At 35.6% G+C, this 12,197-nt stretch overlaps 1 pseudogene across 1 annotated transcript; it reads right to left on the bottom strand.

Moving 5' to 3' along the window:
• Nucleotides 1–276: 276 nt before the first annotated feature.
• Nucleotides 277–1,468, bottom strand: LOC149178610 (luminal-binding protein 3-like; annotated as a pseudogene). The gene is made up of 4 exons (XR_016258863.1): nucleotides 1,366–1,468; nucleotides 1,106–1,260; nucleotides 909–991; nucleotides 277–821 (listed from the first exon to the last, which is right to left on the bottom strand). The product of XR_016258863.1 is annotated as a luminal-binding protein 3-like (transcript).
• Between the last annotated feature and the right edge of the window lie 10,729 nt (nucleotides 1,469–12,197).

The following is a 12,197-nucleotide window of genomic DNA, read 5'->3' as shown; positions in this document are numbered from 1 at the left end:
ATCCTTTAATAGGTGATTTACTGGTTTGAATGTTCAACTATTACATTAGTCCTAACAGATAAAATAAATCGATAATATTTGTTTTCTGCAGAAGCAATTTCATCCTACACTATTTACGCTTTCCACAACCACAAATTTCATCCTACAGGCTACAGTGTTTTATATTGCTCAAAACCAAATAAATCGACAATATTGTTTTCTACAGAAGCAATTTCATCCTACACTATTTGCGCTTTCCGCAACCACAAATTTCATCCTACTTGCTACATTGTTTTATATTGCTCAAAACCAAAATCCAACAAGAAAAACACCCATTTAAAGTTCGTCATTGGAATCATCATCATCAATGTCTCCTTCAGAGGAGGATCCCCCTGATTGTTGATAAACTGTTGATAAACTTTGGTCACAAGAGGGTTGCAAACATACTCCACTTCCTTGAGCTTCTCCTCATAATCTTCCTTCTCGGTTGACTGGTTCTCGTCTAGCCATTCGAGGGCCTCCTTCAATGCTGCATCTATTTTCTCCTTATCATCAGAGTCGATTTTCTCAGCAAGCTTGTCCTTGTTGTTAATTGTGTTTTTCATGTTATAACATATGTTTCCAAACCGTTACAGGCATCAATACATTCCTTGACCTTTTTTTCCTCCTCTGCGAACTCTTCGGCCTTTCTCACCATTCTTTCAATTTCCTCCTGGCTCAGTCTTCCTTTCTCATTTGTGATGGTGATTTTCTCAGATTTTCTGGTGCCCTTGTCCTCTACTTTAACATTCAAGATACCATTGGCATCCACTTCAAATGTAACTTCAATTTGAGGAACTCCCCTGCTAACATATTACAGGTTTGATTCTCCAGTCCACCAGACTCGACTCACCAAAAACAGAAACATGAACAAAGGAATAGAAACAAACCTTGGAGCCGGAGGAATTCCAGAGAGCTCAAATCTCCCAAGTTCTCTACAATCTTTTGTTAAACTTCGTTCACCTTCGAAGACCTGCAAAGGAAAATGACTGAGTCAATCATCCTCCCTACGCCCGTGCTATTGTAAAAATTGAAATAACCCATCAGGCAGTTTTTAGAAGAACGATATAAAAGATTTTAGACCAACCTGAATTGACACAGTTGTTTGTTGGTCCTGATAGGTTGTAAACACCTGAGACTTCTTTGTAGGAATAACAGTGTTCCTTGGAATTAGCTTTGTCATCACTCCACCAATAGTCTCAATACCCAAGGTTAGAGGAGCCACATCCAGTAAAAGTATTTCTGCACATAAATAAGAGCAACAATATTTTAAATCACTGGATAAAAAACCAAAAATTCGTTTAGAACTGAACAATATAAAATGCAGAAACTGTGGACCTACTTTACCTTTAGTTTCTTCTCCACCTTCTCCACTAAGAATGCTACCTTGCACTACTGCACCAAATTCAACGAACTCATCAGGGTTTACACCCTTGTTTGGTTCTTTGCCATCAAAACCAACGAGAAAAAATCAGTTACAGCTCCTTACTTTCATTATTACTCTAACTAATTCATTGTTATTGCAGGTGGTGTTTAGAAAAACTCGAGCAGTGCATGGATACGTGTAGCAAAAAAAAAAATGACATGTCTAAAGTTTAACCATACAACTATTTTAAAAAATGTGTGTTAGGTGTTAAAAGGAAAACAAAAGTGTAGACTATTGAACTGATTAAAAAAAAAAGCTTATCGGCCTAATTATATAAGTTATGTTTTTTAATTTTTTAATAATTAAATTATGCAGCATTGGGAAAATCAAATAAATTTATTGAAATAAAATAATACTAAAATGATTTTACACATATTATTTCACCTAATGTTTAAAACCACTCCATCATTTAAATTTTTGAATAACACAACATCGTGGCACATTCAAATATATTTAATGCTAAATAAATGAATATTTAATTATAATGATATTAATTTTTTTATCAAAATTGAAATCTTCATTTAATTATAACGATATTAATTTTTTTTTGTTAAAATTAAAATTAATTTAATTATTGTATTGAGAGGTGTATTTTACAATTTAGTATGGGGGAGATGTGGAATTTTTTTTGTGTTCAATTTTAGTATGTGATAAATGTGTATTTCTTTTTGTGCTTAATCTTAAGTTGGCACTTGTGATTTCTAAAATAAAAATAAAATATTCTCGAAATAAAAAACAATATCAATTATAATAAAACATTAAAAATGAATAAAATGATTTAGTTAATTTTAATTGAAAGCAATCATACTTGTTGCTCTGGTAAAAAAAATTTGTACACATTCTCAACCATAAATAAATAAACAGATTTCATTATCTTCCTAAGATCACATCTAAATGATATGATGCATAATATTTGTTATTCAATATAGTTCATTTTGTTGATTACTAAACATATTCAATATATCAAACATTGTTACATCATTATTATTTGTTACTATTTGTATTCCTAATCACGAAAATTTCAAATTATGAAATTCATCTCAAATATGCATAATAATGGTAATTTCAAATTGGTCATGGTGATATTGTTTCCAACAATTGGAACCAACTTAGATCAATCTAACTCTGGATCTATCATGCTTTGAGAGGAATCAAATCCCTCTAAGTCCAAACCTATTCTCACGTTCTACACTCCAAAAAAAGTTTAAATCCCTCTAAGTCCAAACCTATTCTCACGTTCTACACTCCAAAAAAAGTTTACACCTTGAGGGATTTGATCATGTCAACCATGATAGATTCAGAGTTAGATGGATCTAAGCTGATATAAAATTAATTTTAAAAAGTTATATATCAACCCCTAATTTATTAACACAATAACAAATTAAAAAATAATTTATTAATAAATTTTAGGTCATTGAAATAAATTCTCAAACTTTATGACCAATTCATCTATATATATATATATATATATATAATTTTGAATAATAATTTAAAATTAAAAAATAATAATAAATTTAATAAAACATAATTAAACCTTAAACCTCATAATAAATAGAGTCATTATACATAGTGAACCATTGAAAAATTATTATAATAAGCCACTCCAATATCCGACCACTCAATTAAGTTACTAGTTATCGACCAATACTTCTCATTTTTAATCCAATCCTTGTCAATAATAAATATAGAAAACATAAAACATAAAACATCATGCTAACTCATTCTATAAGACAATCTAATAGGATTACAAAATGGAAGGTCTTATTGTTAATGATACATTAGATTGAATCTTCCTAGATAAAACATTATAAAGCACTTACAAAATGGAAGATCTTATTGTTAATCATATATCAGATTGAATCTTCCTAGATAAAACATTGTAAAAAACTACTAGGACATATTTGTTTTATTCGGCGGTGTTGATCGGGAAAAATGTCTTGATCAACATTTGGGGAAATCCACGAAGTCAATATTTGTAACTTAGACCTATATCTCTTTAAGTGGTTGTTCCAACTAGTATAGTGGGACTAGTTGTATTGTGCAACTTTGTAAGGGGCTACCTTGTGTCTTTTACTATATTGCCAACGTATTGTGGCAAAAACACAACCCCCTCATTCTTCACTTATTTTTTACTATGGGGACACTTTAATTGCATGGTTGGTCATATTACTATTTGATTTTGAGAATTTGGATTGCTTCAATGAGTTCAATATGCTTCTATTTTCCTACCATATTTTTTATGGTCTCATTCAACGTTTGGTCCATGGCGCCTAATTGAAGATTGAATATTTTTCACTGCCTTGGCCTGTTAAAATATATAAATTGTACTTTTGTTTCATAAATTTATTTATCTGCAAAAATTTAAATTTCAATTGTAAATATTTTGTAAATAAATTATTTTTATTTTATATATAGCCCCCAAGATCAAGAATCATTCATAGGCTTTAAGCTTGTTGCAGGGAAAACCCAACACCCCCCATTATTTGAAATATTTATTTCAAATAATGGGGACCCTTTCCTTAAATTTTTGGCTAAACCACCTTTTATGATTTTCATTTGATTAAGTATCCTACAATTTTGCCATTTTTTCATTTTCATCAGATTTCTATTTTGACTATTTCATTGAATTCAAATTTTAGCAAGCTTTCCATCAATACTATTTCGTCTCATTTGGTTATCCAGTTTGCAAATGGCACTCCTTTGAAGTTTGATCATTTTGTCGCCTTGGTTAAAAAATGTACAAGGTGTATATTATTTTAATTTTTGTAAATAATTAATTTTCAATTGTAAATATTAATTTATATTTTGTAAATATTTTATTTTTATTTTATACATAGCCCCCGAGACCAAGAAGTATTCATAGGATTTTAGCCTTAATCATTAATTAAACAATGTGGCATGTATAATAAACCATCAATCGGAGCTTTTGGGCATCAAAACTTTGTCATCGGAAAAATCATTTTGGAAATCTTCGATATCCAAAGTTTGAGCCATATAAAGAGGCATATTAAATCATATAAACCAAAGTCTGATTCATATTATTAATGTGACTTTTGGCATATTCAAATAAATTGTTAAATGGTTTAAACTTTACATAAACCAAAGTTCGATCAATAATATTAATGTGGCATAATAAAATGATAATCTAAAGTCCCGGGCTCATTTAACAAAGTGGTTGTGTTATTGTTTATAGGCGCCCCAACCAAGGCCTTAATACTTATTATAACTTGTGCCTTTATGTTATAACGTTAAACATATAAAGACTTGAGTGCATAAAGCTTTGGGCCCACTTCTCCGACGCCTTGCCTTTCCACGTCACTACTTCACTCCCTATTACCAGGTCTCAACTTATATCGCAACTTTTATATGGTACACATATAAGATTTTCTGATATCAGGATTTCTTCGATAACCCAATCCTCCATTATCCGATATTCATCTCCACCTCTAGACCCGATATGAATATAAAATTGGTTTAATTGTAACATCGTCTCCGTCATTTATCATAACTTTTGACGTGGTTACACTATAAAATCTCCGATATCATCTTATTTTTGATATGTTGATACAACATATCCCTCCAATCTTCGATCTACGATAGCGATATAACCTCTTGCTCTAATCTCATCATTTTCCTGCTCAAAAGCTAGGCATTCTCAACACCTTAGCCACTCGGGCGTTGCGAGTTTCCGATGAAAATCACCTTAAAGATGAGAAATCCCACCTCTTAAAAGTTTTTAATAAGAATGGTTATAGTAGGTCTCAAGGTCTTAAGGTTTTCCAAAATGCTGAAAAAGGCCCTAAGAGTAAAATTGACCCCAAGGATTGGTCTTCTGGTGTGCGTCTTCCTTTAATTCAAGGGACCACTAATAGAATCACTAGGATCTTGAGGAAGCATGTGATTCATTCTTCCTTTAGACCCCTTAACACTATATGAAGTTATCTTCGTTCTGTTAAAGACCCAATTAACCCCAGGGATGGAAAGGGTGTTTACATTATTCCCTGTTCTTGTGGAACTCCCTATATTGGTGAGACTGGTTGATCCATAAACCAAAGGATTTGTGAACATGCTACTGACATCAGGCATCGAAGGTCTCACTCCTTCGCTTTGGCAGAGCATGATAAAAAAATAAATCATCACATATAAAGGCTAAGATTATTGTGAGGATTGACCATTTTCATCATCGTAAATTCAGAGAGGCCTTAGAAATTGAAAAGAGACATGTTAATTTAAATAGAGATGATGGCTGGAGTATCAGCAGAAACTGGATTCCTACGCTTTCTTCCTAAAAATTTTCTTATTTATTTATATATGTGTGTGTGTGTGTGTGTTTTTGGCTCTCTTAAATTATTTTTATTTTTGGTGATATGAATAGGATTAATTGTTAATATTAATTTAATTTTATATTCATTAATGAGGTTATATAGGGGGTTATTTAATATAATATTATATTCATTAATGGGGTTATATAGGGAGTTTGCCTCTTTCTTTATATATATATATATATATATATATATATATATATATATATATAGTTGAAAATTGGCAACAAGAAATTGCTAAAAATAGCACTGCTAAAAATAGCAGTTTGGGCATGAGTGCTGGATTGGGCAACTGGGAATGAAAAATGGAAGTTCTATTTTTAACAGTGCAGTGTGGATTCCTATTTTAGTCAGTCCCTAGACTAGAAATAGGAAGTAAAATTCGAATTTGGTCTTACCAGCAGTTTGAATATTAATTAATTAATTCAGTTTCAGTTAATTAGTTAAGGAAAATCAAACTTGAAGTCTTTGTGAGAACATGCAATAATTTCTCCATTGATTGGGGATGTGTCCTTGATTTTCTCCACTAATTGAGGAATTAAGGATGAGTTCTATATTGAGAGGATCAATTGACTTAGTTTAACTTAGTCAAGTCCAGTTAGATTAATTTAACAAGTTGTTAAATTAATGAGATTTAGTTTGTTGATGCTTGCATGCATGTGACAACTGGTATTTTCATATAACTGAGTATTCACTCATGGATAACTAATGCACGGCAGTTCAGACAAAGACCCAGTTGAGATCAGATGAGGGACAGTGTACTATCAATTGCTAGGATATTCCTAGTGAATATTCCTTTCATGAGGAAGGAATATTATTCCTTCTAGTACTACATAGTTGGACCTGAGGTGATAGCAGGTATGATTTTGCCAATTCACACATGTTATGTAATTGGACCCCAATCAAAATTGCGAAAGGAAATAGGGGATTGGAGAACTTGTGGCCTATATATTGAGGCTTAGGTAGTCTATGATCTACATCATCAGAGTACAGAGAGAGTGGGATAGCTTTTGAGCTGATTCTTTTTGTATGTTGTCGAGGATTTCCACTTGATTGATAATACAGAGATGGGGTTTTAGGATGGTGCTTTTCCTGGATAAATTCTTTTGTGTTATGTGTGATTAATTCCTTCTTATTAGTGATATGTGTTCATGCTTGATGTTGCTCATGGTTGATTAGCTTCTGCAAAGTTTATGGTAGATGTAGATCTAGTATTATGCTTTAGTACATTGCATATATCAGTTTGATCTGCAGGTGAAATTTCTACATGATATCAGTGAGCTATCTAATTTGTAGAGAAAATTCTACATGGTATTAGAGCATAGGTTATCAAGGAAGAACAATATACAAGAAGGAAGAATTTTGTGGTTTCTAGATATAGATATCGAGTTCTTATCACATTTCAGATTTCATCAATGGCATTCTATGGTTTGAGGCTTGAGTATGCATTGGATGGCAGCTCAAACTATATATCCTGGAAGGATCGCATGGAGGCAGTATTAGAGGATAAAAAGGTGAAGGACTTCATTAATCAAGAAGTCCCCAGGCCCTCAGGATCTAATGACCAAGAGTTGGCATAATGGAGGAAGTGTGTGGCTAGAGCTAGGAGAATCATCCTGGAGGGAGTTCGAGATCACATAGTCTCGAGCCTCCATGGGAAGGATACTCCATTTTCGATGTGGAAAACATTAAAAGATCTTTATCAGAACAACAGTGATTAGAGGAAGCTAGCACTGAAGGACAAACTTCGAAAGATCAAGTGTGAAAAGGGCGACACGATCTCTATGTATCTGACCAAGCTCACCTCATGCAGGGATGAGATTGCAAGTGTATTGGTCGTGACATCTGATGATGATATGGTGAGTCTAGTACTCGTTGGCCTTCCTAACAGCTTTCATAGCTACCAGGACTCAGTTAATGGACGGGAGAAACTGCCAAATTAGGAACGACTATGGTCGGATTTGATGCAGGAGGAGATCAGACGGAGCACCAGAGACGGTTCTTCATCCATGGAGGATGAGGAGAACTGTGCCTTAGCAACTAAGGTGAAGAAGGGGAAGGAGAAGGTTTCCCTTCCCGAATCCAGTTCTTCCCATGGTGGTAAGAAGGTTGACAAATCGAAAGTGTGATGCTTCGTTGTCATGAGGTGGGCCATTTTCTTATAAATTGTCCACTGAGGAAATCCAAGAAGGGATCCGGGGAAGGATCTCAAGGTGAGACACTTGCTTCACAGTTCGAGTTAGATTTCACACTCTTCGCATGCATGGTTTCATCCATGGTGGGAAGTCTTTGGTTTCTTGACAGTGGAGCTTCTTTCCACATGACTGGCGACAAGAGTTTGTTCAGTACTTTGGAGGAGAAATATCTTTAGATACTTATAGCGATGGGTAATGATGAAAAGTATAGTGTCTCAGGTGAAGGCACGGTTATTTTTCAGAGGGAGCATGGGGCTCGCCTTACCTTGACCGATGTCAAGTATGTACCAGGACTGAAGAGAAACTTGGTGTCGATCGTGATGCTGGAAGATAGAGGCTATGATGTAGTCTTCAGTAAGGGAAAGGTTTTCCTTAGACACATCATCACTAGACAGGTGAAGCAGATCGGTTCACGGGTCAAGAACCTATATGCTCTTGAGGTTCAAGATGCATGCAAAGCCTTGAGTAGTAAGGCAACTGATGGAGACTTGGTGGTTGAGAGGGAGAGTATATTACCTCTCAACATGCAGTGCCAGAAGAAGTCTCAGATGATTGTGGAGGAGCCACGATTGGTGCAGCAGCTTCAGGAGGTTGTGGAGCAGCCACAACAGGGGAAGATGAGAGGAGATTGAGTAGAGACATCTACTCATGCAGAGACCTCCAATAGGGGGAAACTTCGAGCCAGGTGGGTAGAGGGATCACATGCAGCCATACCTCTAGGTAGGAGGTGGGGCGATGTAGAGTGATCGTCCCAAGGATGAGGGGCAGGATCCTTGATGTACCCAACCTCTTGGATGAGACCTTGCTACGGGAGCCCCGATGTGGAGTAGTAGGAACTGACTAATTGGGTAGAGACAGATGCAAATGGAGCGGCAGAGAGAGCTACAGTGCAGGGAATCCCAGGACAACGCAGAGCATGTACGCTGCAGCAATGTGAGAGGCACAAGTGTGTTGCACAGTGCAGGGTAGCACAGAGAAGGGTGCAACGGTGCGAGATGCATGGATATGTTGCAGTAGCGCAGAGGTCAGAGAGGGAGCACTTGTCAGCAGCAGGTAGAGCTTCAACATCAGAGTATGTTTCTATCCCAACGGAGAGGTCAGTTGGGAGTTTTTATGTTCCGAGAGTTGTTGGAGCAACCCACACTTGGTATATGTGTTGCATGCAAAACATTGCAGAGGTACAGCATCGGGTTCAAGAGGAAGCCTTTCTTGTTGAGAGGGAGTGTTGAAAATTGGCAACAAGAAATTGCTAAAAATAGAAGTGCTAAAAATAGCACTACTAAAAATAGCAGTTTGGGCATCAGTGCTGGATTGGGCAACAGGGAATGAAAAATGGAAGTGCTAAAAATAGAAGTTCTATTTTTAGCAGTGCAGTGTGGATTCCTATTTTAGTCAATCCCTGGACTAGAAATAGGAAGTAAAATTCGAATTTGGTCTTACCAGTAGTTTGAATATTAATTAATTAATTCAGTTTGAGTTAATTAGTTAAGGAAAATCAAACTTGAAGTCTTTGTGAGAACATGCAATAATTTCTCCACTGATTGGGGAATGTGTCCTTGATTTTCTCCACTGATTGAGGAATTAAGGATGAGTTCTATATTGAGAGGATCAGTTGACTTAGTTTAACTTAGCCAATTCCAGTTAGATTAATTTAACAAGTTGTTAAATTAATGAGATTCATTTTGTTGATGCTTGCATGCATGTGACAATTGGTATTTTCAGATAACTTAGTATTCACTCATGGATAACTGATGCATGGTAGTTCAAACAGAGACCTAGTTGAGATCAAATGAGGGACAATGTACTATCAGTTGCTAGGATATTCCTAGTGAATATTCCTTGCATGAGGAAGGAATATTATTCCTTCTAGTATTGCCTAGTTTGACCTGAGGTGACAACATGTATGATTTGACCAATTCACACATGTTATGTAATTGGACCCCAATTAAAATTGCGCAAGGAAATAGGGGATTGGAGGACTTGTGGCCTATATATTGAGACCTCAGTAGTTTATGATCTACATCATCAGAGTACAGAGAGAGAAGGATAGCTTTTGAGCTGATTCTTTTTGTATGTTGTTGAGGATTTCAACTTGATTGATAATACAGAGATGGGGTTTTAGGTTGGTGCTTTTCCCGGATAAATTCTTTTGTGTTATGTGTGATTGATTCCTTCTTATCAGTTATATGTGTCCATGCTTGATGTTGCTCATGGTTGATTAGCTTCCGTAAAGTTTATGGTAGATGTAGATCTAGTATTATGCTTTAGTACATTGCATATATCAGTTTGATCTGCAGGTGAAATTTCTACATGATATCAGTGAGCTAGCTGATTTGTAGAGAAAATTCTACATATATATATTCAACTTATTTAACCTCTTTCTTTATAGTAATTTATTCTCCTTAATTAGTTTCTCTTAACCTTTTGGTAAAGACCCTTTCTATTTTTTACCGTATTCAGTATGTTTATATTATATAATTTTATAATGTTGTTTGTTAATCCTCCTTTTATCTAATTTATGACTCTTAAAATTATTTAATGATTTTTTAGAATATTATATTAATTAATTTAGTTATAAGGGGTTATTATTTTTTCTAAATTATAACTTTTTACATCATTATTTTATCCAATTATTTTTAATTTCTTTTCCCTTAACCTTTTTTGGTCAAAACCTTTTCTAATTCCTACCCTTAGTCAAACTAGTTGTTATCCCTAATGGCTAGTTAGCAGCTCTCTACATCTATTTATCTAAATTCCTGGATCTAATTCCTCATCTTGTCATGAAGATGAACCACATTAGCTGGTTCGAAATGCGTCGACAAGAATATCTCTTATGTGATTTTTTCCAAAAGATGTTATTAAAATTATTATTGATCACAGAAGTCTAAGTTCAAAAATTTCAACCCTGCACGGGAGGGCTATTGTTATCAATGTTAATATTTTCAAGAAGGCGGGTTTGCAGGTAGCAAAGATGAAATCTGATCTGGTGTTCCCCAAAAGATGTAGAGACTCTTCCGTTGTTCTGCATTTGCTAATATTAAGCATCACCTAATGAATTCCAGGAACAATCAGATATTCTTAGCTGCTAGCATGGCCCTAATTTGTTCTGAGATAGCACGGGTAAGAAAAAAACTTGATCTTGTCTCCAGGAAACTTCTAGCTCTTCATTTGGAGCTCTCCAATATTTTTTCTGTTGCTCTTTGGGAAAGAATTGATGTGTGTTCAACATTAAAGGCACTGCGTCTGGAGGATATTTGGAAGAGGAAACAATCTTCTAAGTTTCTCAAGATTACCAATTCCTCGGGTCTTTTTAGTCCTCCAATCCCCTCTTCCATCTGAGATGGCAACTCTCCGGTCTCCGCCAGAAAATTAAGTAGATATCAGATCTCTACTCTGCAAGCGTGGGTTATAAACTTGTCACCCCCATCAGAACTAAATCTGTCAGCTCAGGCGATCGTTGTTCCAGATTTTATTGGTTTGTTTCCTAAAGGCTCATCAATCAGGGCTCCTATTCGGTCTTCTCCTTCTATGCTCCATTGCTACTCGCCCCCGGCCAGATTAAACTCGTGTGATTTTGCGGGTTCTGCAAATTCCTTTTTAGCATTCCTTCGCTCCCCATCCGGTTCGGCCCCATCGTTTGTTTCGAATAACTATTCATGCAGCTTACCTAGTTCTTTCCATGGTCCATCTTCCTCTCTGTTTGTGATTTCTCAATCCTCCTCTTCTCACTGATGCGGTGGAATCCCGTCCACTTCTTCGTCGCCCCCTCCTTGCTCGATTTCTCATTCATCTTCTGTTCCACTAACTTCCGCAATGGTTAAAGATGGGCCCTCCTCTCTGAGCGAATCTATGGATTCCCCTGCGTCTTTCTGTCCAACGTCCTCCTTTCACAACAGATCCTCCTTGCTCTAATCCGCTTCTCCCTTCTATCCAACATCCTCTGGTTTTGACCAGTCTACCTTCCATTATCACCCATCCCTCCCCCAACCTGCGCCCTTCTCCCTCGGCCTCTCCTATTCCTTCTTCGACCGATCCCAATCTTCCCTTGCCTGCTTTGAGTGTCAGTTGTTGGTTGACCTGGAGATCCCAGATATTAGGGTTTTGAATAGTCCAATGCCCCTTCAACCTTCTTCCTTTGTTAATTCCTTTAACTTCTACCTTAATAATAAAACTAGTAATAATAATAGTTATAAAAATATTAATAATATCAATGTATTTAATAATAGTAATAAATAT

Source organism: Pinus tabuliformis, chromosome 4_1 (assembly GCF_031772625.1).
Source record: "Pinus tabuliformis cultivar Carrire ecotype Pingquan chromosome 4_1, CPIR1, whole genome shotgun sequence".
NCBI lineage: Eukaryota > Viridiplantae > Streptophyta > Pinopsida > Pinales > Pinaceae > Pinus > Pinus tabuliformis.
Note: the sequence above shows the minus strand (reverse complement) of the source record. Positions and strands in the feature narration are given on the sequence as shown.